This window comes from Palaemon carinicauda, chromosome 5 (genome assembly GCF_036898095.1).
Source record: "Palaemon carinicauda isolate YSFRI2023 chromosome 5, ASM3689809v2, whole genome shotgun sequence".
Taxonomy (NCBI): domain Eukaryota; kingdom Metazoa; phylum Arthropoda; class Malacostraca; order Decapoda; family Palaemonidae; genus Palaemon; species Palaemon carinicauda.
Window position 1 is genome coordinate 183,249,358 of NC_090729.1, and position 24,195 is coordinate 183,273,552.

Here is a 24,195-nt window from a genome sequence, read left to right on the forward strand (position 1 = left end):
CACAGGGTAGTGTTCTTGGCCCATTACTTTTCATACTATATACACATGACATGTGGTTTGGCCTAGAAAACAAGCTTGTTGCATTTGCAGATGATGCTACTCTCTTTGCATCAATTCCATCCCCTGAATGTAGATCTGGGGTTGGTGAATCCCTTAATAGAGATTTAGCTAGAATAAGTGCATGGTGCAAATTATGGGGTATGAAGTTGAATCCTAACAAAACTCAAAGTATGATTGTAAGTAGGTCAAGGACGGTGGCTCCTCAACATCCGGATCTCAGTATTGATAATGTTTCTTTAAATTTGTATGACTCTTTCAAAATTTTTGGTGTGATTCTCGATAGCAAATTTACTTTTGAGAAACATATAAGGTCTGTCTTCTTCAATTGCACAAAAAATTGGCTTATTGAGAAAGTCTTTCAAGATTTTTGGTGATCAATCTATTCTGAAGAAGTGTTTTAATTCTTTCATTCTACCTTGTTTTGAGTATTGTTCTCCTGTCTGGTCTTCAGCTGCTGATTCTCATCTTAATTTGTTGGACAGAAACTTACGGTCTATTAAATTTCTTATTCCTGATCTAGATATTAATCTCTGGCACCGTCGTTCAATTAGTTCATTATGCATAAGATTTTTCATAACTCTGACCATCCTTTACATTCAGATCTCCCTGGACAATTCTATCCTGTTCGTAATACTAAGCAGGCAGTTAATTCTAATAGCCAGGCCTTTTCCTTCATGAGGCTCAATACTACGCAGTACTCTAGATGTTTTATTCCAGCTGTTACCAAGTTGTGGAATGATCTTCCTAAACGGGTAGTTGAATCAGTAGAACTTCAAAAGTTCAAAGTTGGAGCAAATGCTTTTTTGTTGACCAGGCGGACATGAGTCTTTTTATAGTTTATTTATGACATACTGTATTTTTTTTTTATGTTGTTAATAGTTTATATATGACATGTCTGTTTTGACGTTACTTTTTTTTAGAATGATTTATTGTTAATTTGTTCTCTTCATTTATTTATTTCCTTATTTCCTTTCCTCACTGGGCTATTTTTCCCTGTTGGAGCCCCTGGGCTTATAGCATCTTGCTTTTCCAACTGGGGTTGTAGCTTGGATAGTAATAATAATAATAATAATAGCAGCAGTAGAAAGCCTGAGTAAAATTCTGCCTTTGGCCATTGAGGAACTATCAGTCATAGATAATAAACTGTGGATTTTACCCTGTTGAGGGCTTTCTCAAGAGATTGAATGGGGCAACGCATATACTGTACATCCAGATTACCCCACGGGTGTTGGAAGGTATCCTGGAATGGCACTTGTGGGCCCATGTACATCAGAGGCTTCCAGTTTCGGGACATTGCAAAAAGGTCTAGCACTGGCTTACAGCTAGGGGAAGTGAGTTGCAACTCATGTCTTTTCCAGTGAGGGTGAGAGACCAAGCAATCCCAAGTGAGTGCTTAAGGCCAGGAGAAATTTCCTTCAAGCAATCCCAAGTGAGTGCTTAAAACCAGGAGAAATTTCCTTCTACTCTTTGAAGTATTCTGATAGGGGAGCCCTTGTGCACCACGGCACGTTTAGGTACGTGAGGGTGTGGGTGAACAGGACCGTACACCTGTCAAAGAGAGTTTAAAATGTTATTTTCATTAGTAAAATAAATTTTTGAATATACTTACCCGATAATCATGTAGCTGTCAACTCCGTTGCCCGACAGAATTCTACGGACGGGATACGCCAGCGATCGCTATACAAGAGGGGGGTGTACTCACCAGCGCCATCTGTGGCCAGGTACTGCAGTACTTCTTGTCAACACCACCTCAATTTTTCCTCGGTCCACTGGTTCTCTATGGGGAGGAAGGGTGGGTCAATTAAATCATGATTATCGGGTAAGTATATTCAAAAATTTATTTTACTAATGAAAATAACATTTTTCAATATTAATCTTACCCGATAATCATGTAGCTGATTCACACCCAGGGGGGTGGGTGAAAACCAGTGTACATGTTAATCAAGAAGCTAAGTATCCCGTATTTCATATTATCAGTTATTCAAAATAACAATGAAATTATAAGTACCTGGTAAGGAAGTCGACTTGAACCATTACTCTGCCTTTAATAAGTTCGTCTTCCTTACTGAGCGCAGCGTTCCTCTTAGGAGGCTGAACAACTCTAAGGTGCTGAAGTATAAAGGGCTGCAACCCATACTAAAGGACCTCTACACAACCTCTAACCTAGGCGCTTCTCAAGAAAGAATTGACCACCCGCCAAATCAACTAGGATGCGGAAGGCTTCTTAGCCTACCGTAACAACCCAAAAACAACAATAAAAGCATTCAAGAGAAAGGTTAAAAAAGGTTATGGGATTAAGGGAATGTAGTGGCTGAGCCCTCACCTACTACTGCACTCGCTGCTACGAATGGTCCCAGGGTGTAGCAGTTCTCGTAAAGAGACTGGACATCTTTGAGATAGAATGATGCAAACACTGACTTGCTCCTCCAATAGGTTGCATCCATAATACTCTGCAGAGAACGGTTCTGTTTGAAGGCCATCGAAGTAGCCACAGCTCTCACTTCGTGTGTCCTTACCTTCAGCAAAGCAAGGTCTTCATCCTTCATGTGAGAATGAGCTTCTCTAATCAGAAGCCTTATGTAATACGAAACTGCGTTCTTGGACATAGGCATCGAAGGTTTCTTAATGGCACACCATAAGGCCTCTGATTGTCCTCGTATAGGTTTTGACCTTTTAAGATAGTACTTTAGAGCTCTGACAGGGCAAAGAACTCTCCCTAGCTCGTTACCCACCATGTTGGAAAGGCTAGGAATTTTGAACGATCTAGGCCAAGGACGTGAAGGAAGTTCATTTTTTGCCAAAAACCCGAGCTGTAAGGAACATGTAGCTGTTTCGGATGTGAATCCTATGTTCCTGCTGAAGGCGTGAACCTCACTAACTCTTTTGGCTGTTGCAAGGCAGACGAGGAAAAGAGTTTTGAGAGTAAGGTCTTTGAAAGAGGCTGACTGGAGAGGTTCAAATCTAGGAGACATAAGGAACCTTAAGACTACGTCTAGATTCCAGCCTGGAGTGGACAAGCGACGTTCTTTAGAGGTCTCGAAAGACTTAAGGATGTCCTGTAGATCTTTGTTGGAGGAAAGATCCAAGCCTCTGTGGCGGAAAACTGTTGCCAACATACTTCTGTACCCTTTGATCGTAGGAGCCGAAAGAGATCTAACATTCCTAAGATGCAACAGGAAGTCAGCAACTTGGGTTACAGAGGTACTGGTAGAGGAAACTGCATTGGCTCTGCACCAGCTTCGGAAGACTTCCCACTTGGATTGATAGACTCTGCGAGTGGATATCCTCCTTGCTCTGGCAATCGCTCTGGCTGCCTCCTTCGAAAAGCCTCTAGCTCTAGAGAGTCTTTCGATAGTCTGAAGGCAGTCAGACGAAGAGCGTGGAGGCTTGGGTGTACCTTCTTTACGTGAGGTTGACGTAGAAGGTCCACTCTTAGAGGGAGAGTCCTGGGAACGTCGACCAGCCATTGCAGTACCTCTGTGAACCATTCTCTTGCAGGCCAAAGGGGAGCAACCAACGTCAGCCGTGTCCCTTCGTGAGAGACGAACTTCTGAATAACTCTGTTGATGATCTTGAACGGCGGGAATGCATATAGATCGAGGTGGGACCAATCCAGCAGAAAAGCATCCACGTGAACTGATGCCGGGTCTGGGATTGGGGAACAGTACAATGGGAGCCTCTTGGTCATCGAGGTAGCGAACAGATCTATCGTTGGCTGACCCCACAAGGCCCAAAGCCTGTTGCACACGTTCTTGTGAAGGGTCCATTCTGTGGGGATGACTTGACCCTTCCTGCTGAGGCGATCTGCCGAGACATTCATATTGCCTTGAATGAATCTCGTTACCAGCGTGAGGTTTCGACTTCTTGACCAAATGAGGAGGTCCCTTGCTATCTCGTACAGCTTCCTCGAATGAGTCCCTCCCTGCTTGGAGATGTACGCCAAGGCTGTGGTGTTGTCGGAGTTCACCTCCACCACCTTGTTTAGCAGGAGGGACTTGAAGTTCATTAAGGCCAGATGTACTGCCAACAACTCCTTGCAATTGATGTGAAGCGTTTCCTGTTCCTTGTTCCATGTTCCCGAGCATTCCTGTCCGTCCAAGGTCGCGCCCCAGCCCGAGTCTGATGCGTCCGAATAGAGATGAAGATTGGGGGTCTGAACAGCTAACGAGAGACCCTCCTTGAGAAGGATGTTGCTCTTCCACCACATGAGAGTAGTCTTCATCTCTTTGGTAACAGGAATAGAGACCGCTTCGAGCGTCATATTCTTGTCCCAGTGAGCTGCTAGATGGTATTGAAGGGGGCGGAGGTGGAGTCTCCCTAACTCGGTGAACAGGGCTAACGATGACAGGGTCCCTGTTAGACTCATCCACTGTCTCACCGAGCATCTGTTCCTCTTCAGCATGCTCAGGATGCACTCTAGGGCTTGGTTGATTCTTGGGGCCGACGGAAAAGCCCGAAAAGCTTGACTCCGAATCTCCATTCCCAGGTAAACGATGGTTTGGGAAGGAATAAGCTGGGACTTCTCTAAGTTGACCAAAAGACCCAGTTCCTTGGTCAAGTCCAAAGTCCATCTGAGACTCTCCAGACAGCGACGACTTGTGGGGGCTCTTAAAAGCCAGTCGTCTAAATAAAGGGAGGCTCTGATGTCCGCCAAGTGGAGGAATTTCGCAATATTCCTCATCAGTCGCGTAAACACCAGAGGTGCCGTGCTTAGGCCAAAACACAGGGCTTGGAATTGGTACACAACCTTTCCAAAAACGAATCTCAGAAAAGGTTGGGAGTCTGGATGAATGGGGACGTGAAAGTAGGCGTCTTTCAGATCCAACGAGACCATCCAGTCCTCCTGCCTGACCGCTGCTAGGACCGACTTCGTCGTCTCCATAGTGAACGTCTGCTTGGTGACATAAGCATTGAGCGCACTGACGTCCAGCACCGGTCTCCAACCTCCTGTCTTCTTGGTCACCAGGAAGAGACGGTTGTAAAAGCCCGGGGATTGATGATCCCGGACTATCACCACTGCCTCCTTCTGTAACAGGAGCGACACCTCTTGATGTAACGCTAGCCTCTTGTCCTTTTCCTTGTAGTTGGGAGAGAGGTTGATGGGAGAAGTGGTCAGAGGGGGATTGCGGCAGAATGGGATCCTGTAACCCTCCCTTAGCCACTTGACAGACTGGGAGTCTGCACCTCTTCTTTCCCAAGCTTGCCAGAAGGTCTTGAGTCTGGCTCCTACAGCTGTCTGGAGAGGAGGAGAGTCAATGTTTGCTTTTCGAAGACTTGGTACCTTTCTTGGACCTGCCCCTGTGACCGTCTGGGCGGGTACTTCCTCGGCTGGGGGCTCTGCCACGAAAGGGCGGAATAAATCTGGTAGCAGGAGTATCAGCCACTGGGGTGCGGTAAGTTCTTGGTACTGAAGGTGCAACCTTAGCCTTCCGTGCTGAAGAGGCCACGAGGTCATGCGTATCCTTCTGTATAAGAGCCGCAGACATTTCCTTGATAAGATCCTCAGGAAACAGGAACTTAGAAAGAGGAGCAAAAAGTAACTGTGACCTTTGGCAAGAGGTGATACCAGTGGAAAGGAAGGAGCAAAGTTGTTCCCTTTTCTTGAGGACTCCCGATACAAACATAGAGGCAAGTTCGCCGGAACCATCGCGAATTGCTTTGTCCATACAGGACATGATCAGCATGGCCGAGTCTTTGTCAGAAGAGGCAGTCTTCTTGCTCAAGGCCCCCAGGCACCAGTCGAGGAAATTAAAAATTTCAAAGGCGAGAAAGACTCCCTTTAAGAAGTGGTCCAGGTCAGAAAAGGTCCAGCAGACCTTAGAGCGTCTCATAGCCGACCTTCGTGGAGAGTCAACCAAACTTGAGAAGTCAGCCTGGGCAGAGGCAGGGACCCCCAAGCCTGGTTCCTCTCCCGTGGCATACCAGACGCCCGCCTTAGAAGTCAGCTTAGGAGGCGGAAACATAAAAGACGTCCTTCCCAGTTGCTGCTTGGACTGCAACCAATCCCCTAACATTCTCAAAGCTCTCTTTGATGATCTAGCGAAGACAAGCTTAGTGTAGGCAGACTTAATAGGTTGCATGCCTAGAGAGAACTCGGATGGAGGAGAACGAGGGGTAGCAGAAACAAAGTGTTCAGGGTATAACTCTCTGAACAGAGTAAGGACCTTGCGAAAGTCAATGGAGGGTGGCAATGACTTGGGTTCCTCCACATCAGATGAAGGATCATCCAGGTGAGCAGCTTCATCCTCAGAAACCTCATCACCTGAGGGTTGAGAAGCGAGAGGTAACGATAAAGCGGTATGCTGAATGGCTGAATCCTGAAGAACGGGTGCATGCGCACTTGCGGATTCATCCTCAAGTCTCTGCTGAAGAGGATGAGGGCTGGTAATGACAAAGTCATGAGGCTGGGATGAAGGAGGTTCTGCGGGGGTCTGAGGAGCAAGCGTGGTGAGAGGCGAATGCTGTAAAGCATGAGGCTCATGCTGCATAGTCTGCGGTTCAAGTTGAATGGGAAGCGGCTCAAGCTGAGAAGAATGTGGTTGCTGCATGCGTTGAGGTGGCTGCCTCATAGCATGAGGTTCCTGCCTCAAGGGTTGAGGTGGCTGCGCAGAGAGAGGCTCTTGTCTCACGAGTTGAGGTTCTTGCCTCAAGAGTTGAGGTGCTTGCCTCGAGAGTTGAGGTTCTCGCCTCGAGGAAAGTGGAGGTGGCTGCCGCAAGAGTTGAGGTTGCTGCCTCAAGGATGGTGGAGGTTGTCGCACCGCAAGAGGTTGCTGCCTCGAGGATGGTTGCAACGCATGAGGCTCCTGCCTCAAGGGTAGAGGAGGTTGCTGCAAAGCATAAAGCTCCTGCCCCAAGTGTTGAGGAGGTTGCCGCGTGGCAAGAGGCTCCTGCCTCAAGGAAAGTGGAGGTTGCTGCACAGCGCTGGTATCTGGCAACTCCCAATGCGGCAGCTCACGCATGGAGGTAGCTTGAGGAACCTCAACATCATACGTCTGGCAGGCTGGACTGCGCAGAGGTGGAGGAGCGCTCGCAGGAGGAGGTGTGTTAACCTTCTCTGCCTGAAACTCCTGCATCAACACCGCAAGCTGCGACTGCATAGTCTGCAGCATAGCCAACTTGGGATCAACAGAAGTTGAGGTCTGTTGAGGCATAGCTTTAACAGAAGTTGAGGTCTGTTGAGGCATCGCTTTACCTCTCTTAGGAGGCGTGCAGCCATCCGATGACTGCGGCGAGTCCGAACTAGCCCAGTGGCTACACCTGGGCTGTTGGACTCGCGCGATCTGGACCTTACGCTTAAGAGGCCTTGAGACCTGGGTCCAGCGTTTCCTCCCGGAAACATCTTCTGCAGACGAGGAAATTAAGGGCTCAATCGTCTGAGAGTGGAAGTGACGATCTCTATAAGATACGCCCGCAACCACTGAGGATACTACTGTGCGCCGATCAAGGCCTGCCGAACCCTTTTGCCCTTCGACATTGCTTCTCCCCTGGGCTTGGGAGCTTGCAAGAGGTCCCGGACTGGGAGGACGACTGGCACGCACAGAAGTATCCTCATGCGCAACACTGACACTGACACTAGGCACAGCACTGGCACTACCACTTCCCACTGCACTTTTCACTTTAAGTTCCTTGACATCTGCCAAGAGAAACTTGTGGTCACTCACTACCGACTCCACCTTATCACCTAAAGCCTGAATGGCACGTAAAACATCTGACATATCAGGCTGAGCACTAATAATAGGTTTGGGGGTAGCCACTACAGGGGGAGGAAAAGGTTGAGGATCATGGGGGGAGGAATAAAGCAAAGAGCGAGCAGAACTCCTCCTAACTCTCTCCCTCTCTAACTTAGTCGTATACTGTACTTGAGGAATTCAATAAAATCAAATTCCGAAAGCCCGGCACATTCCTCACATCGATCTTCCAACTGACAGGATTTTCCCCTACAGTCGGAACAAACGGTGTGAGGATCAACCGCGGCCTTCGGAAGACGCCTATTACAAGTCCTAACACTACATCGTCTTTGGGTAGGAGCTTGAGAATGGTCGGACATCTTGAATCAGAGAACAGTCAAGGGGGGTTTCCAAATTAAAGCAAAGATCGTTATACCATTTATCAAAATCAATCCAAAAGCTATCTAAGCTAAGGGAAAAGCTTCCTGTATAGCGAAAGCTGAAATCTCAGAGCAATACTTCACCAAAACCGTGAACAAAGACTCCAAAATCATAAGCGTATCCATGTAGGTCTTGCCGGAAACACGACAGAGGAAAAATTGAGGTGGTGTTGACAAGAAGTACTGCAGTACCTGGCCACAGATGGCGCTGGTGAGTACACCCCCCTCTTGTATAGCGATCGCTGGCGTATCCCGTCCGTAGAATTCTGTCGGGCAACGGAGTTGACAGCTACATGATTATCGGGTAAGATTAATATTGAAAAATGATATTTTCATAATAAAATAAATTTTTGAGCATACTTACCTGGTAGTTATATATATAGCTTAGTCCCTGACGTCACGGCAGAAATTTCAAAACTCGCGGCAATCGCCGATTGGGTAGCCAGGTGTACCACCAGTGTGCCCTCTACCCAGGTACCTGGAACCATTCCAATCATTCCTCAGATCTTTCATGCCCTTAGGTCTCTGGGGGGAGGAATTAAATCATATATAACTACCAGGTAAGTATGTTAAAAAATTAAATTTTATTATGAAAATATCATTTTTAAACATCTGACTTACCTGGTAGTTATATATATAGCTTATTGACACCTTTGGTGGAGGGTCAGAGACAGCCAACATTGTTGAAATTTACCTAAGAGTTAATAAACAAGCTTAAGGGTTTGTACCTGTTAAGGAAGCTGATTTCAATGAATTCCTGCCTCATTATGTCCGCTTTTCTTATAAGATCCAGCGATCCACCCAGGGGGCTGACGACCTTTAGGAGCTGTCAAACCGGTGTATAACCTCTATGTGACAGGACCTCCTCCAATACCCTTGTTCCGGGGGCTCCCAAGGAACAAAATGATCACCCGACTAAAATCAATGATAGTGGAAGACTGCATTCAATCTCCACAAACAAACATAAAAATACAATAGTTCCAAGAGAAGAAAAGGGTATTAGGTTACGGGAATGTAGTGGTAGATCCTTCCCTCACGACTGCACTCGCTGCTACGAATGGTCCCAGGGTGTAGCAGTCCTCATAAAGAGTCTGGACACGTTTCAAATAGTGTGAGGCGAGCACAGATTTACTCCTCCAGAAGGTTGTATCCATAATTCTTTTCTTTTGCCCAGTAAAGAAGTTCTCTCGCAGTCTCGTAAAGGGACCTCGAGTGGGTTCCACCTTGTTTGGCTATGTAGGCCAACGCTGTAGTGCTGTCGGAGTTGACCTGTACCACTCTGTTCAGGACTGACCCTTCGAAGGCTTTGAGGGCCAACAGGACTGCCAACAGCTCCTTTTGGTTTATGTGGAGGATCTCCTGATCTTTTGTCCACAGACCTGAGATCTCCAACTTGCCCAGTGTTGCTCCCCACTCCGATTCCAAACGAGGCGTCGGAACACAACACAAGGTCTGGGTTCCTCTGTTCCAGAGAGAGACTTTCTTGAAGCTTGACTGGGTCGTTCCACCCCTGAAGGCAACGTTTTACGGATTCTGTAATGGGGATACATTTTGTCTCCAGTTCCTTTCCCTTGTCCCAATGTCGATTGAGGTGGAACTGAAGAGGGCGAAGATTCAGTCTTCCCAGGGAGACAAACTGCTCCAATGAGGAGAGGGTTCCCAGCAGACTCACCCAATCCCTTACAGAGCACATTCATTTCTCTAGAAAGCAATGAAACTTCACCAGGGCTTGTTCCGTCCTTGAGGCAGACGGAAAAGCCTGAAAAACTCGACTCCGAATCTCCATCCCCAAATAAAGGATCTCTTAGGATGGTGTCAGTTGAGACTTGTCTCTGTTTACCAGAAGACCCAGTTCTTCTGATAACCTTGTCATCTGCAGATCCTCCAGGCAGCGATTGTAGGAAAGAGCTCTGAGTAGCCAGTTGTCCAGATACAGGGAGGCTCTGATACCTCTTGAATGCAGCATACCCGCTACATTTGACATCAGCTTCGTAAAGATTTGAGGGGCGGTGCTTAGGCCGAAACAAAGAGCCCAAAACTGGAAAACTTGTAAATAAATCTAAGGTATTTCTTGAAGTTCAGATGGATGGGGATGTGGAAGTATGCATCCTGGAGGTCTAAAGAGACCATCCAGTCGTCATTTCTTACTGCTGCTAGGACTGATTTCGATGTCTCCATAGAGAACTTCGTCTTCTGAAAGAAGACGTTGAGAGCACTTACATTCAGGACTGGTCTCCATCCCCCCCCCAGTTCTTGGGAACCAGGAACAAGCGGTTGTAAAAACCTGGTGACAGCAAATCTCGCACCCTCTCTATTGCCTCCTTCTCCAATAAGAGAGACATTTGTTGTTGCATAGCCTGTATCTTTGATTCCTCTCTGTATCTGGCTGAGAGATCTATCGGAGTTACTACTAAAGGGGGTTTCCCTAGGAAAGGGATTTTGTATCCCTCCTTTAGTAACTGTATGGACCAAAGGTCTGCTCCTCTCCTCTCCCAAGCTCACCAGAAGTTGGTTAGTCAGGCTCCTACTGCTGTCTGAAGGCGAATGCAGTCACACTCTACTTCGCCCTGGTTTCCAGCCTCTTCTCTTTACTCTCCTTCCCTCGGGTCTGGTACTACCCCTGCTGAAAGTTTTCCCTCGAAAGGGCTGCGAAACTGATGGGATGAAGCTTCTTCCTTAGGTTTGCGGCTTGAGAAGGAAGTAGGCAGAACCTTCCTTGCAGCTTTAGACACCAAATCCTGTATGGCCTTTTGGGCTAAAACAGAGGAGACCTCTCTGATCAGCTCTTGAGGGAAAAGGGAGGAAAAAAGAGGTGCGTGCAGCAATTCCGAATTTTGTATGGGTGTAACCCCATTAGCCAAAAAATAGCACATTTGGGCTCTTTTCTTAAGAACACCCGCCGAAAAAAGGGCCGCCAACTCGGACCCATCTCTTAAGGCTTTGTCCATACAAGACATAATATGGACGAGGCTTTCAGTGTCCACATCCTTCAAAGCATAAACCTTTTTTCCCAAGGATCCCAGAGTCCAGTCAAGGAAATTAAACACCTCGAAATCTCTGAAGATGCCTTTGAGGTGATCCAGCTCCGACGTTGACCAGAACACTTTGGTTCTTCTCATGGTTGTCTGATGAGGGGCGTCCACCAGATTCGTAAAGTCTCCTTGGGCATAGGCAGGAAGTCCCAAGCCGAGAACTTCTCCAGTCTCGTACCAAACGCTAGATCTGGAAGCCAATCTAGCCCGGGAAAAGAAAAACCTGTCTTTCCCTGGTCCTTCTTGGATTGCATCCAGTCCCCCATCATTCTCAAGGCTCTCTTAGATGAGCGAGACAACACCATCCTCATGAACAGACTCCTTCGACGCCTTCCCTACCGTAAACTCTGAAGGCGGGGAACGAGGAGCAGCAGGAACAAAATAATTAGGAAACTCTTCGGTAAAAACTCTCATAAGTTTCTTTAAATCCACCAAAGGATGAAAGGTCTTAGGATCTTCTCCTTCCGAGATTTCCTCTAAATGGTCACTAGGGGAAAGGTGACCGTCGATCCCTTCTTCCGACAGGTCTCTAATCGAGGTAGAGACGTCCTGTTTCCTAGGTGTCAACTCCTTAATATCCTGACTTCTGGCGTCAAGGAGTCCAATATCATGACGCCTGGCGTCACGTTGTTCCAACGCTTGACGCTCAGAACTATGAAGTTCGCGATCTTGACGCTCGGAACTATGACGTTCGCGATCTCGATGCTCGGTTTCATGACGTCCGAGGCTCTTACGCTCGGCGTCCCGACGTCCAACTCCTTGATGCTCGGCGTCATCCGTACCAGTCTCTTCTTGTCTGCAGGCTGAAAGACTTGCATGAGTGAGGAGAGTTTCTGCTGCTTATCTTGCAGTACACTTAGATTAGGATCAACTTGTTGTTGTGGCCAAACAGGAGACGTTGCTTCTGCAACAAGTTCGCCTTCTACGTCGCTCAAGGAAAGCGGAGAGCGTTCATGAGACGAATACTAATCTGAAGGAGGAGGAGGAGCATGCACAGAGATCATGCCAGCCTCCGAAAACTGTCTTCCAACCGGTGGGGATGGATGCTTGACAGCTTCCGACTTCCTTCTATCTCCTACCAACGTAGCAGGGCGCTTGGCAGGAGAGCATTCTTCGGAGCAGGAAGGAAAACGCTCTGGACTGCTCCAATGGCTGCAACCTGGAGCCTGAGGAGTCATGACATGACACTGCTCAACAGAGGCAATCTTCCCCTTCAGAGGTCTCGATGCGAGACGCCAGGCCCGTCTGGGCGCTGCGTCATCCGATAAGGATGAAAACACTTTCACCTCGCCTTTCCCATGGCGAGGGCGAGCGTCCTGTGAAGTGTCAACAGGTATGCTCGAGGGGACGACTGCTCGGGCGCTAACGCCCCTCGTTTCTTTTCGCCTGTCGACATTCCTTCTCCTAGGGGTTGGGGAGCTTGGACGAGGTCTATGGCTAGGAGAATGACAGGTCCGAGCAGACGCACCCTCCACTGCATTGATTAAATTCACTGAACCTTTAGCACTGACACTAGCAATCTTTAACTCTTTAACGTCGGACCATAACTTGGTCCTGTCCGCTGCAAGCGACTCCACTCTCACGCCCAGGGCTTGAATGGCCACTATCATGTCCTTTAGAGTTGGTTCATCAGGAGTAACAGTAGTGGAATCTGGAACTACCACTACAGGGGAAGGATCAATAGGTTCGTTGACACGGGGAGGGAAACAATCTCTAGAAGAACGAGATAAACTCTTACTCCTTCTGATCCTATCGCTCTCAAGCTTACGAGTGTAGCGGTCATACTCCAACCACTCACTCTCAGACAAAATAACACATTCATCGCAACGATAAACGAACTCACAAACTTTACCTCTACATTTCACACAAATGGAGTGGGGATCAACAGAGGCTGTAGCAAGCCGGGTCTTACAACCTCTCACGCACCTTCTAATACTTGAAGAAGAGTCAGACATTATGAATATTTTAAAGAGATCATACAAGCAAGGGTCAAAACAACAAAATCCAATCGGGTCCAAGAAAATCCAAATGAGCGAAAGCCAAAGCCAAATTGTACATCACCAAGATAACTGCAATTATACACAGGCTACAGCGAGTGGAAATCCAATGATTTCGCCGGTGAGGCGGCAGGAAAGATCTGAGGAATGATTGGAATGGTTCCAGGTACCTGGGTAGAGGGCGCACTGGTGGTACACCTGGCTACCCAATAAGCGATTGCCGCGAGTTTTGAAATTTCTGCCGTGACGTCAGGTACTAAGCTATATATATAACTACCAGCTAAGTCAGATGTTTAAAATGTCCAGGTTACCTATTGCTTTTAGAGGAGCAAAATATATGAGATGAGCGCATGCAAGCCGAAGTGCGTGAGAGCATTGGTAAGTATAAGCACCAAGAAGAGTACTCCTCTTCACTAGGTGAGGGCGAAATTATATGTTTGCTACTGCAGCCCGGAGGGTACTGACAAACAGATGAGCATGCTTCTCCATAAGGACAAGTGCATACAGGAGAGTAACCAAGAGGTGAAGGTGACTGCCCCCTGGATCTCTTAAGGATAGGTTCTCGTACACATGCAAGCGAGAGCAAGAGTCTCAACTTTAGTTTCCAAAGAATAAAAACCACTTTATTGCTGCAAGTTCACATTTTGAGGAATGAAAGGTTTCGTAGCAAGTTCATCTTCTGGAGGATGAAAAGGACTTTGTAGCAAGTTATTTATTTCAAAGAATGAAAAGTGCTTTGAGACAAGTTCATTGTCTGAAGAATAAAAAGTGCTTTGTGGAAAGATTACCTCCCAAAAACTTGACAGCAATTTGTGACACCTGCACATCAAGAATGAGGATTCAGCTCATGAGAAAATTCTCCCTTAGAAGAATGGGGGTGGTGAGGGGGAAGGGGGGTTTTGATGTTGTTACACACAAGTATGAGTGTCTAACTCATTATAAAAGTTTTTTTTCTGACGAGTGAGGCGCCCTAGGCTGCGAGTTCTGAAATGAGAAACCACTTTACCGTATTAATGAGCTCTCCATAACTCTCACAATTTGAGTATCAACCTTGTTAGAGAGCTCCTCCTTAAAAGAGTGGGCGTGCCCTATGGCTCATGTGCGAGGCTAAGGGTCAATATCAAGAGCTAACCCCTCTTCATAAGAGCAAGTGTATTCCTAGATGCATGTCTGCGAGGGTCCACCTCCAAAACCAGCACTACTAATTTCTGCCTATCTCACGTTAGACTGACACAATCGCCAGGTGAGTGCAGGTGGTATGTCAGAACACTTACCTTCTGGTCAAGGTTGGAGACCAGGGGGTGACCGACTGAAGAGGCGACAACTAAACCTTTGGTATGACAACCTACTCTGTCTGTCGTACAACAGGACCAAAGAGCTAAGGTCGCCAAGAACTTGCAAAAAGTTTCTCAAATAAAGGGATATGAGGCCAGAATTGGAGTGCCTAGTTACCTCAAGCACACTAGCAACAGGGACGTTCCCTATAAAAGCCACTAACGTAGCAACAGCTATAACGCTATAGGCTCTTGGCGCCTGGCTTTCAAGACTTCACGACCTCCAAAGCTAGAGATGAAGTTTTTCAAGAGGGCAAACCCTTCTTAGACTCTGAAGAGACACAAACAACAGGAGAAGACAGCCTGGAATATCGGCCAAATGCTGAAAGTAAATGAATAGGCCCCTCATAGGACAAGGTACTAATTCGTTCTTCACGTCGCCCACAAAGTTACCAAGGACTTCAAGAGGAAACACCTGAGAATGGGATACGACACTCTGTTTTCATGACAAATTCCGGAAGATATGACAAAATCAGGCCCTGTCCCGAAGTGGCAGGAGAGCACCTGAAGCTCACTTACTCACTTAGCAGTTGCCAGGAAAACATAGAAAAGCCCTAAAATTGGATAACTTTAATGGTTCAAAAGGAAGATACCTGAGGGACTGGAGCAACCTGTTAATGTCCACAAAGGGTAAGATAACCGAGCATTTGGTCGAGATGGGAACCGACTGAACCAAATACCTGAGGAGCCACTGTCAGAATCAGTGGAAAAGGGGTTATCCGAGACCAATCTTCTCTAGTAGCTGAACTGGAGGTTCCAGAAGACCCTCGCTCAGAGGCAAAGCAGGGCGATAATGGTTAATGTCAGCTACCTGGTTGCTCTCACCTTGTTGAGGAGGAAGGGCATAAGTCTGGAAATCTTCCCAATCCTGGAAAAGAAAGTCAGTCCCGCTGCTCAGGGGATCTTGGAAAAGAGAGAAGGAAACCTAACACCAAAAGTTCAAGGGAATGATGAAAAAAATTGATTATTATCCTGGAAAAGCAGGGTGCTATAAACCCAGGGCCCCAACAGGGAAAATAGCCCAGTGAGGAAAGGAAACGTGTGTATCCTCAAGCAAGAGAACTCTAACCCAAGACAGTGGAAGACCAATGTAGAGGCTATGGCACAACCCAAGAATAGAGATCAATGGTTTGATTTTGGAGTGTCCTTCTCCTAGAAGAGCTGCTTACCATAGCTAGTCTCTTCTACCCTCACTAAGAGGGAAGTGGCCACTGAACAATTACAGTGCAGTAGTTAACCCCTGGAGTGAAGAATTGTTTGGTAATCTTAGTGTTGTCAGGTGTATGAGGACAGAGGAGATTATATAAAGAATAGGCCAGACTATTCGGTGTATGTGTAGGTAAAGGGAAAATGAACCATAACCAGAGAAAAGGATCCAATGTAGTATTGTCTGGTTAGTCAAAAGACCCTGTAACTCTCTAGTGGTAGTATCTCATTGGATGGCTGGTGCCCTGGTCAACCTACTACCGTCTCAAATTATCAAAGACTTCCTGACACAGGATACATTTTGACCCCTGAACCTAATTCTGCCTGATCAGGGAGTCTGCCATGACACTGTGATGACCCAGGATGAACTAGGGAACAAGGGAAGTCCCCTTCTTTCCCACCCAATGCAAGATTATGCGGGCCTCCTGATTGAGAAACTCAGACAAAGTTCCCCCTGTTTCCTCAGGAAAGAGATGGCAGTTATATTGACCACGAAGAATGCCACTGCTGACCCTGAAAGATGGTTCTAAAATGCAAGCAGACCTAAGCAAATGTTCCAGAGTTACCTCCAGATTATGGAACGGGGCCTCTGCCTCAGACGAACGATCTAAAACAGCCTTGGATCCCAGATGAGCAACCCACCCTTGATCAGAGGCATTAGATCAGAACATGAGGTCATGAAGGACCGAACTGGGAAATGTCCCTGCTTTGAGACAGCCTTTCTACAACCACCAAAGATCCTTCCGACACTGAGGGGAGGGAGCAACAAGAGTCTCCTTGGAAACAAAATCCCAATACTGACAATAGGACAGCTGAAGAGATCTCATCCCGAAATGGTGCCCCCGGGAATCAACTGGGTCAGAGATGCCGAGGCTTCCACTAGGTGGCAGGAAGCCTCTCCGAGGAAAGAAAAATCTGATCAAAAAGCCACCGAAAATCCAGTAAGACCTCTGAAAATCCCAGGCAAGCACTCATCTAAGGATTTACGAGCTCAACACAAAAGATTGAGTGACTAGGAAGCCACCCCCCAGAGCAGAACCTTCCTGAGATACATAGAAGGGGAGATAGGGTGTGAAAAAGACCTAGCCAGAGAAGAGAGCCGACTGACTCAAGCTACCTATGATGACCCAACAACAAAATCCTTGATAAAGGGAGAGGGCCCTCGCAAAGATCACCACCCCGATGAAACGGCTCTGCTGCCCTGGGCCAAACATCATCACAGCCTGCTTAGACAAAAACCCCTACCCCAAAATCCGCCACCCTTACCCAAGTGCTCTCCAGTAATGCTACGAGATTAACAAGGGGACTTGAAGGGTAACTTTTTGTCAGACATCCGCTTGGAATGGATTCAGCCTAGCCTAACGCCATGTCAGGGAATCTATTGTACCCTTACCATGAATCCAGGCGACAGGTACCTGACAAGGTGCTGAAAGAGAATCAACGACATTATTACACATCCTAGTAAATTCAAAGAAGATTTTCAGTCAGTTTGAAAACTTTAATTGAAATAACGTGTCTAAACTAAATTCAAGAGAAATAAACCCAAGATCACTGGAGTAATAAAAACTGGTGCTGGGTGGAGCGGGGGCAAAGAGCCAAAATGGAACAGCAACTGCGAGGGATGAAAATACCAACCCATTCAAAATGATAGAATGGTAAATTTGAAAGTAATTTGAATTTTTCCAAAAGATACAAATCTGTAACTATTTATTAGGAATTATCCTTTGGCAAAGCTGGAAGACTAGCCATTAACACTTACGTGAGGTGGCAACTACCTAAACCGCTATAGAGAGACCAGTGATTTGGGAAAACGGCTTCTTTCTGGCTACTGTCTGTTCCTTAGACCAGGGAAGGGCAGAAATGGCATTAGGTGGTCATTGAGTACCATATAAATGGTCCAAGACTGTGTCCTTACCTTCTTGAGGAGCTGTCTCAGGGTTAACTAAACCACGCATGGTCCTTGTGCAGGCTATGACTTGGAAGAAGGTGTACTCTGACTCTCTTCGTTCAGTTTCAGAGGGGAACTTAGGACTAGCAGCCCTAGGGAGATAGTAATCTTCAGAGTCTAAGTCATCATCCACTTCCAAGCTCTCCCCCATAGGAGCCTGGGGTGGGTCGTCGAGGTCGTCAACAGAAGGAATGTCACTTACTGACATTTCTGCTCCAGGGGAAGATCTCCTGGTCTTCTCTTGCGGGAGAGATGATCATGCCTTGGAGTTCTTGGGAATGGTCTTGGCGTCCTTAGACTCTCAGGAAGACGACAGATACTCCTCCAGCGGGGAGGGTCTGGAAGGTCCCCACCCTTCCGTGGAGGTCTGAACTTCTCTTGCAGGAGGTTACTTACCATACAGTGGTGGTTTGGTGAGTAAGTCGAAGCTCCGGTGGCACGACCTCTATAGGAGAAGGTCTGAAATAAGGCACGAGTGAGATCTCCCACGGAGATCCTAAGCCCCTGATCGAATGAAGATGGTGAAGATCAGCATGAGGCATAGTTGGATCCTCAAATCATTGTGGTAAGGACTGGAGTTAACTCTAGGCGAAAGAAGCCCTGCTGGATCCCCGGCATTCCCCTAACAGCTCCACATGATCTTCCAATGTGTAAGAGAACCAAGGGGGAGGGGGGGGGTTACTGAGTCCCTGCTAGAAACTGGTCTCCTCCTAGGGTCTGTTGGAAAAGAAGAAAAGGAAAAGGACACTGACTTCTTTTCGGGAAAGGGAATAGTCCATCCGCCTCTTGCTGGCGAAGCCTGACGAGATGAAGGCTACTCCACTGCTGCTGCTACCTGTCTGTCGAGTTGTTTGGGTGCTAGACCTAGATTACTAGCAGGAGCACAGTAAGTACGCATGAAAGAACTTCAATTACTGTACATACGCAGGAGATGGGGAGCGTGGTGGAAAAGGGAGGATGAGCGTCGATGCATTGGCAATCAGCGAGCAAATGAATGATGAGTCGGCAAGCAGGAGAGCATGGCATTGGGGAGCAATGAGATGGTAAGTAGTGACCTGACAAGCGGAGAGATGAAGAGTAGCGCTCTTGCGATTGCTGGGCAGGTGAGTTGTCTAGCAGGAGATTGTATAGGTGAAGGACAAGATGGTGAACGGAGCATTGGAACACTTCGCAGTGGCTAATGCCAAGCTGGAGAGAAGCACGCTTGAGAACAGTGGGCAGAATAAGAGCATCTAGAAGGCGACTGATGATCACAAGATGTTGAGTGACGAGAAGATTGTTAGTCCCAGGAACTACAGCACTGCTTGACGGAGGGCGAGGATGAAGGTCTGGGCGTGTGTAGTGGACTACAGTCCCTAGAAGACCTAGAGATACGATGGTGGCGAGAGGTCTCATCGTCAGCAGGAGGGCGTCGTTGGGGAGGCAAACGGGCACGATGGTCTTGTCAGTGTGCAAGACAAACAGGAGCGGAAGGCGAGAGGCGGGCCTCGCAGACAGCCAGAGAGTTGATAACAGCACCCGCAGGAGACAGCATTTCCACCGGAGGACACACGAGAAGGACCCTGAAAGGAGGCCTGGCCACACCCAGCAACGACCAAACCTGCAACAAATCAGAAAGTGAGGACTCCTCGAGGTTGCCCTGGAGTAAGTTTGTCTACACTCCTAATCAAATGCCCCTCAGAAGAGGCTGAGAGAGCAAGAACTTCGGGAAGAGACGGGTGTGTGTGTGTGTGTGTCACAAAAGATGTGTGAGGTTTCTTCAACCTTGAGGACGACCCCAAAGGCAAAGAACCCCTCTTAGACTAATTCCGCTGTTGCCCAAACCTCTCCCGCTGTTCGGAAGACCACTCCCGACACGCCTCACACATGTTCCCCTGGTCACAGCGGCGTCACCTGCTGGTCGGACACAACAAATGGGTGTCGGTCTCGACCGAGGATATGAAGGTACCGCAACAGAGGCCCTCAGGCCCTGGACGAGTACGCATGAAGGCGCAAAAGAGCACAAACCCCCGAAAAGAAAAAGAATCTGAGTATAATGGCCAAGTGTTTTGGGAGCAGAGACATGTCCGTTCTCTTCACGCCAAAAGAAAAAAGTGACTTGGTTTCACTGGTGTGTAAGTGAGAGGTGTAGCTGGCAACCCCACAGACTAGCGGTTCGGGTAGTTGCCACCTCGCTTAAAAGTCTTAATGGCTAGTCTTCCGGCTTTGCCAAAAGATAATCCCTAATAAAGTTACAAATTTGTAGTGTTGGCATAATGAATAGTTAGAACAAGTGGAAGCACTCGTTCACTAAGCAAGTTATTCGGTCAACAGAGAGGGTCAGTTCCTGAATGGATTGAAGGGTTGATTGCTGATTATTCACAGTAGAAAACTTTTTTGGCTGAGTTGCAAAAAAAAAAAATTACACAAATCAATGAAAATACAAACAAGGATATGTCATAATAACGTAACAGGTGTTATAGAAGGACCAACAAATTCCTGAAGAATGAAGGCTCTAGGCTAAGAGGATAATGGAAACTTAAAATTATCAACAGAGCAAAAGGGCTGTTAACAGTCTAAGCGCTCAGACACAAATGTCAAAGCGAATGGTTAGCCAGTTCAGCTGGTTGTGTTGCCAATGAGGAGACACAATATGAAGTACGAAGGTTGCCAATGTGGTTAAAATTTGTACGTTTTTTTTTTTGGAGATTTAGGGTTAGATAAATTATCCTCAGGGAATATTAATAAGAATAAATTTACAAAAATTGTACTACAGCAAAGTAAAATCAAACCGAGCTACTCAGTATAGCTGGAAGCTTAAGAGATTGTTCAGAGGCAAAATTCTCATACGGTGGGTTGTATTCAGAATATTGCCGGATTTAATGTTTATCCATAAATTACGTTAATCAATGATTTAATGGTTGAGAATAAGAATTAGAAGTAGGTAAAGAAGTGCTCTGACCAGAGAGAGACATTCTCTACCACCACCGTTATATAGAGTGCCTTTTTCGACAGAAATGTTAATTAGAGCTTATGAATGTTTGCAAAACTATGTCAGAACTGGAGGGTGTAGGCCCTAACCCCATAAATAAGGATACAGCTCTTAGGTTAAATATTTATAAATGGAAACCTTACGTTAGGTGATATTACGTTTGCTTTCCTATCGATTAAGGATTTTCAGTCATAACTTTTGGCATTTTTAAATGTCTCAAATTTGAAAAATATTGGTTTTCCTCAATTATTTCCATCAGAACAGTTGAAAGCACCTGTAAATACATCACAAACACTTCTTATTTTCTTAAGGAATATTGTGCTTTAGTAAATATTTACCAATTTTTTTTTTTTTGTAATTTCTGTAAAATATGTTTTCCTATGTGCCATGCATTACAATATTTAAATGAATTAACCAAAAAAAAAAAAAAAATAATAACACTTGTTCAGTTAATGAATGACCCTACACTACACTATGATTTCTCACCGCATGAAAAAAAACACGTATTTGCACAAATTATCTATCATTTCATTTACCGTACATTATTTTATTATTAAAATTAACAGATTGGAGGGGCCTTTGTATATTAGTGGTCAGTTCCTCCAGAGAGCATAATATATGAACACCAACTAACCTAAACTTCTCCCCCCCCAACCTAACCTACAAGCCGTGCCCTTACCTACTTACCTAATGGGGGCCTAACGTCCCCCTGCGACCCGCCCTTACATTGCCGTATTCTTGGTCAGCCTTCGTCATAAATACAGGCGGCCGCTATCATAAGTACACCCCTAACCTTGCATTAAACGGGGCCTATTCCACAGCTACACTTACTGGCCAGCATGACAAAAAGTACAGGTGTGTACAGGTTAAAAACTAATAATGCCTATTAGGCTGTTAAGCTAACAACACGAGCCTTTGTACAGATGAAACTTTGGCACGGCCACACAATTTACGTGCATCACGTCTTACTTAATATGACACAATTTATTATCATCAAAAGCTAAGCTATAACCCTAGATGAAAGAGCAAGATGCCATAGGACTCTAACTGGGGAAAATAGCCCAGTGAGGAAAGGAAATGAGGAAATAATTATGCATGGCTTACATGGTATTGGAATATTTGTAACATTTGGAATTTCCGGGTCTAAATCGAGTTGATTTTTTCGAGTCGAACTGAACTGTAATACATTACTTAGCCCACTGGTTTATTCTACAAACAAAATCGGATTTTCTCCCCACTATCCTTCCTTAACAATTTGAGTGGAATCGTAGTTTATTTGGCCTGAACTTGATACGATTATCACTTACCTCCATACGGTGAAACAGGCCTTCATTAGCTGTCATACCCATAACCTGAAAGTCCTTTGATATGTAGGCTAAATGTACTTTACTTTCAATTCAGCCAATGAAACAAAATTATGATATTTTAAGGGATAATTGGACAGGGACACAGTATTCCTATTCGACAAATGTAAACAACGCTCAGTTTAGTACATGGCTTATTCTTGATACACAGTGGCGGGATGTTTGAGAATGTGACCCACAAAATGTCAATAAAGGCGTATTCTCAAACGTGCAGCTGCATTTCCCACTAACAGGTGACGTCATAAATACGGATACTTGTTAATAAAATGACCAATTTCTTGAAATATTTAAAAATAAGCATTTAAATCATGTTAAGTCACGGGATGTTTGAGAATGTGACCCAAAATATGTCAATAAAGGCGTATTCTTAAACATGCAGCTGCATTTCCCACTAACAAGTGACGTCATAAGTACGGATACTTGTTAACAAAATGACCAATTTCTTGAAATATTAAAAAAAGTATGCATCTAAATCATGTCAACGGACTTCTAATGAAAATAAACAACTCTGAGATCTTTAAAGACTGGCCAAAGTATCTTAAAAACAATTACTAAATAACTCATGCTAGCATCTTCGACTACCGCCAAAGAGACTCGTGTCGTATTTCTATGGTAATCTAATACAAAATAATAATTGAAAATAGAGTAAGAAAAGGATCCCAAACATTGTTTTTAATTTCATGGATACATATTTATTCTCCTTATGCAAATACTGTCTATAAATAAAGCAGACAGTGCAACATGATACGAAAGACACAGTTTACGCAGCCTCTCACATCTTGAGAGAAAGGAGGCAGAGGAAGCATCCTAAGTTCCGCAGCCGAGCAGACGCCACAGAAGACGCGGGCTCCAGAGCTGAGACCCGTAGAGGCTTGTCGAGTGACGTAATCATTCTGGGGCCAGGCTAATGATACATTTGTACCTTGCGGAATCCCGTCGCGTAAATAGTAGTCCATTCTATCTTATTTCTTTTCCTCTTGTTTTGTTAAAGTTTTATAGTTTATATAGGAAATATTTATTTTAATGCTGTTACTCTTAAAATATATTATTTTTCCTTGTTTCCTCTCCTCGCTGGGATGTTTTCCCTGTTGGGGCACCCTGGGCTTATAGCGTCCTGCTTTTCCAACTGGGGTTGTGGCTTAGCAAGTAATAATAATAATGATGATAATATATCTGTTTTGACGTTGTTACTGTTTTTAGAATGATTTATTGTTCATTTGTTCTCATCATTTATTTATTTCCTTTCCTCACTGGGCTATTTTTCCTTATTGGAGCCCTTGGGCTTATAGCATCTTGCTTTCCCAACTAGGGTTGTAGCTTGCCTAGTAATAATAATAATAATAATAATAATAATAATAATAATAATAATAATTTACATGTATTTTTACCTTTATGTTGTAGAGACCTTTTGGGTACCATGGAAAAGAATCAAACACAATTCTACTTATACTGTACTTTATCTAATATCTGCACATACATACTATACATTCAAATTTTTACCTAAGATAATGCCCTAAGCCTCAAAGTAAACTTACATATTTTAGAAATAATGCTATGCCAGCATACTCACTTATATTACAATGTAAACATCATATTTTACATAGTCCAAATTATACAGAACAACAACAATTCAAATTAATTAATATCACCAATCCCCTCCAACAAACACGAACAACGTAAACATGATAACATATTATTATTATTATTATTATTACTATCCAAGCTACAACCCCAGTTGGAAAAGCAAGATGCCATAAGCCCAGGGGCTCCAATAGGGAAAAATAGCCCAGTGAGGAAAGGAAATAAGGAAATAAATAACTGAAGAGAACAAATTAACAATAAATTATTCTAAAAAAAGTAATGTCATATAGTGCGTCGCTATTTTTCTTTACAATACCACAAGATGGTTTTCAATCATTGTAGAAATGTTTGCAACATTGCAAACCTAAAAAAAATACTTCACAATATTGTTTTTCATCAAAACATTACAATATGCATGCACAAAGAAGTAATATGTACAAGTACAGTACCGGATTCCACCTATATCAATGTCACTCATTTTCTTTCACCTCTCCATTTTTATTATTATTATTATATATTATTATCATTATTATTATTACTTGCTAAGCTACAACCCTAGTTGGAAAAGCAGGATGCTATAAGCCCGGGGGATCCA

General features: G+C 45.3%; 1 protein-coding gene across 3 annotated transcripts in view; it reads right to left on the bottom strand.

Moving 5' to 3' along the window:
* Positions 1-22,186, bottom strand: part of LOC137641670 (zinc finger protein ZFP2-like) — a 38,276-nt gene extending 16,090 nt beyond the window's left edge. For all 3 annotated transcript variants that reach the window (XM_068374449.1, XM_068374447.1, XM_068374448.1), the window contains exon 1: positions 21,963-22,186. The gene's annotated coding sequence lies outside the window, so the exon portion shown is untranslated. The remainder of the gene's footprint in view (positions 1-21,962) is intronic.
* Positions 22,187-24,195: the final 2,009 nt, after the last annotated feature.